This window comes from Bison bison, unplaced genomic scaffold (assembly GCF_000754665.1).
Source record: "Bison bison bison isolate TAMUID 2011002044 unplaced genomic scaffold, Bison_UMD1.0 scf7180017864379, whole genome shotgun sequence".
NCBI lineage: Eukaryota > Metazoa > Chordata > Mammalia > Artiodactyla > Bovidae > Bison > Bison bison.
Window position 1 is genome coordinate 2,970,858 of NW_011494951.1, and position 4,040 is coordinate 2,974,897.

The following is a 4,040-nucleotide window of genomic DNA, read 5'->3' on the forward strand; positions in this document are numbered from 1 at the left end:
AGGACTCGGGACGAGCACGTGGCCAGGAGGCGGCCGGCGGTACCCGTTCTGGTTTGCTTCACGTTCACCCCGTGAGGACTTCCCTGGTGGCTCTGAAGGCAGAGTCTGCAGTGCCGGAGACCCGGGTTCAGTCCGTGGGTGGGGAAGATACCCTGGAGAAGGGGACGGCTACCCACTCCAGGATTCTTGCCTGGAGAATTCCATGGGGTCACAAAGAGTCAGACACAACTGGGTGACTTTCACTTTCACCCTGTTAAGCAGGTGCCAGGCTCTGTATAGACAAGGAAACTGCCTTAGAGGCGTTAGCAGCAGGCAGTAACCACATTGACTCTGGGCCCGTACAGCTGCCAGGCTCGACTGAAATGTTGTTACTTAATATTGTATGTCATCACTCCTGAGACCTAGCCTTACACTTTAACAGTTTTCACAATGGGACATATATGCTGTCCTAGGTTCACTGCAGTGTTGGAAGCGCAAATAACAAAATGAGGTGTATGTCCAAAACTATCTGCCGTTCACAGTGAATGCAAACTATGAATTCACATGACGATTTCAAGTCAGTGTGATGGAACTTGACCAAAGTTAAATTGTCCATTCACTGCCCACCAGGTCATTAATGATGCTGCTCTTGCCAAAATTGCTCCTCACCTCCTTGTCACCAAATCCAATGGGTTATTCCCTAGTTTCTCTCCTGCCCTTCTGGCAGCACTGCACACAGTTGGTGACCTCTTTGCAAGTCTCATTTCCACCCTCTGGTCTTCCAGCTCACCATCGCCACCTGAGTCTCCTTGGCTGTCTCCTCCATTAACCTCTCTGTGGGCCCTTTTTCCTTCTTAATTTCATCATCACACACAGCTCTTGATGCTGTTTCCTTCAGTTCAGTCACTCAGTCGTGTCAGACTCTGTGACCCCATGGACTGCAGCACGCCAGGCCTCCGTGTCCATCACCAACTCCCGAAGTTTACTCAGACTCGGGTCCATTGAGTCGGTGATGCCATCCAACCATCTCATCCTGTCATCCCCTTCTCCTGCCTTCAATCTTTCCCAGGATCAGGGTCTTTTTAAATGAGTCAGGTCTTCGCATCAGCTGGCCAGAGTATTGGAGTTTCAGCTTTAACATCAGTCCTTCAAATGAATATCCAGGACTAATTTCCTCGAGGATGGACTGGTTGGATTTCCTTGCTGTCCAAGGGACTCTCAAGAGTCTTCTCCAACACCACAGTTCAAAAGCATCAGTTCTTCGGTGCTCAGCTTTCTTTATAGTCCAACTCTCACATCCATACTGGAAAAACCATACCTTTGACTAGACGGACCTTTGTTGGCAAAGTAATGTCTCTGCATTTAGTATGCTGTCTAGGTTGGTCATAACTTTGCTTGCAAGGAACAAGTGTCTTAATTTCATGGCTGCAGTCACCATCTGCAGTGATTTTGGAGCCCCCCCAAATTAAGTCTGTCACTGTTTCCTGAAGACCAGAATTTATTTCTCCCACCCGCACCTCTGTGGGCTCCAGGCTTGGCTTTTAGATGTCTCATAGGCAAGATCTCAAATTGATCATGCCCCAGATTGAATTATTTGATTTTCCCTGTAAACATGGTCTTCCACTGGACCTGTTTGAGGAAAAGACACCACTAGACGCTGAAGCGAGGCTTTGGGAGCCGTCCTCAGCCAATCGTCAACAAACCCTAAAGGCACTGCCTTCGGAAATCTTACATTTTCCCCGCTTTTTCCATCTTCGCTGCATAGTACCCTCTAATGGCACACCCTCCAAAGCATTTGTACTGCAGCCCAAGTCCACTTGTTTACACGTTTATGTTACTCCCTTTCTTAAAATCTTTTAATAATAAATGTGCCTATTCAGGGCCTCGGGCATCTCATTTTCCAACTTTTCTTGTGAAAAAAATTAAGAGCTTCCTTGCTTTCATTTGTTGACTCAGTAAAGAATCTGCCTGCAATGCAGGAGATCTGGGTTCGATCCCTGGGTTGGGAAGATCCCCTGAAGAAGGGAAGAGCTACCCACTCCAGTATTCTGGCCTGGAGAATTCCATGGGCTGTATAGTCCATGAGATCTCAGAGTTGGACACGACTGAGCAACTTTCACTTTCACAGCATCAAATAAATTATCACTGATTGTTTTTGACAAACACTCCTAGGGAAAAGGGAGTCAGGTCAAAGACAAGCCTAGCAGAGGGGGCTTTCCAGGGACTGCAGATGAAGACATTCTGGGCTGAGAAATCACCAACCCCATCCTGACCCTGCAGCTGCTAAGGAGGTGCCTGGCAGTGTGGCAAGTGGCCGTGCCTCGAGCTCACTGTGCTGGGAATGGGCCGGTTTCCCTAAACAGCCCCAGACTGGTGCCAGCCTTTCATCTCCAGACCTATGAAAAAGCTGATCAGTTCAGTTCAGTCGCTCAGTCGTGTCCGACTCTTTGCGACCCCGTGAATCGCAGCACGCCAGGCCTCCCTGTCCATCACCAACTCCTGGAGTTCACGCAAACTCATGTCCATTGAGTCGGTGATGCCATCCAGCCATCTCATCCTCTGTCGTCCCCTTCTCCTCTTGGCCCCCAATCCCTCCCACTATCAGAGTCTTTTCCAATGAGTCAACTCTTTGCATGCTGTGGCCAAAGTATTGGAGTTTCAGCTTTAGCATCAGTCCTTCCAAAGAATACCCAGGACTGATCTCCTTCAGAATGGACTGGTTGGATCTCCTTGCAGTCCAAGGGACTCTGAAGAGTCTTCTCCATCACCACAGTTCAAAAGCATCAATTCTTCGGCACTCAGCCTTCTTCACAGTCCAACTCTCACATCCATACACGACCACTGGAAAACCCATAGCCTTGACTAGACGGACCTTTGTTGGCAAAGTAATGTCTGCTTTTCAATATGCTATCTAGGTTGGTCATAACTTTCCTTCCGAGGAGTAAGCGTCTTTTAATTTCATGGCTGCAGTCACCATCTGCAGTGATTTTGGAGCCCCAAAAAATAGTCTGCCACTGTTTCCACTGTTTCCCCATCTATTTCCCATGAAGTGATGGGACCAGATGCCATGATCTGTTTTCTGAATGTTGAGCTTTAAGCCAACTTTTTCACTCTCCTCTTTCACTTTCATCAAGAGGCTTTTTAGTTCCTCTTCACTTTCTGCCATAAGGGTGGTGTCATCTGCATATCTGAGGTTATTGATATTTCTCCCAGCAGTCTTGATTCCAGCTTGTGCTTCTTCCAGCCCAGCATTTCTCATGATGTACTCTGCATATAAGTTAAACAAGCAGGGTGACAATATACAGCCTTTTCCTATTTGGAACCAGTCTGTTGTTCCATGTCCAGTTCTAACTGTTGCTTCCTGACCTGCATATAGGTTTCTCAAGATGCAGGTCAGGTGATCTGGTATTCCCATCTCTTTCAGAATTTTCCACAGTTTGTTGTGATCCACACAGTCAAAGGCTTTGGCATAGTCAATAAAGCAGAAATAGATGTTTTTCTGGAACTCTCTTGCTTTTTCCATGATCCAATGGATGTTGGCAATTTGATCTCTGGTTCCTCTGCCTTTTCTAAAACCGGCTTGAACGTCTGGAAGTTCATGGTTCATGTATTGCTGAAGCCTGGCTTGGAGAATTTTGAGCATTACTAGCGTGTGAGATGAGTGCAATTGTGCGGTAGTTTGAGCATTCTTTGGCATTGCCTTTCTTTGGGATGGGGATGAAAACTCACCTTTTCCAGTCCTGTGGCCACTGCTGAGTTTTCCAAATTTGCTGGCATATTGAGTGCAGCACTTTCACAGCATCATCTTTCAGGATTTGAAATAGCTCAACTGGAATTCCATCCCCTCCACTAGCTTTGTTCCTAGTGATGCTTTCTAAGGCCCACCTGACTCCACATTCCAGGATGTCTGGCTCTAGGTCAGTGATCACACCATCGTGGTTATCTGAGTTGAAGATCTTTTTTGTACAGTTCTTCTGTGTATTCTTGCCACCTCTTCTTAATATCTTCTGCTTCTGTTAGGGCCATACCATTTCTGTCCTTTATCGAGCCCATCTTTGCAT

At 47.1% G+C, this 4,040-nt stretch overlaps 1 protein-coding gene across 1 annotated transcript in view; it reads left to right on the forward strand.

Moving 5' to 3' along the window:
* CRYGN (crystallin, gamma N) overlaps positions 1-4,040 on the forward strand; it is a 28,663-nt gene that overhangs the window by 270 nt on the left and 24,353 nt on the right. The window lies entirely within an intron of this gene.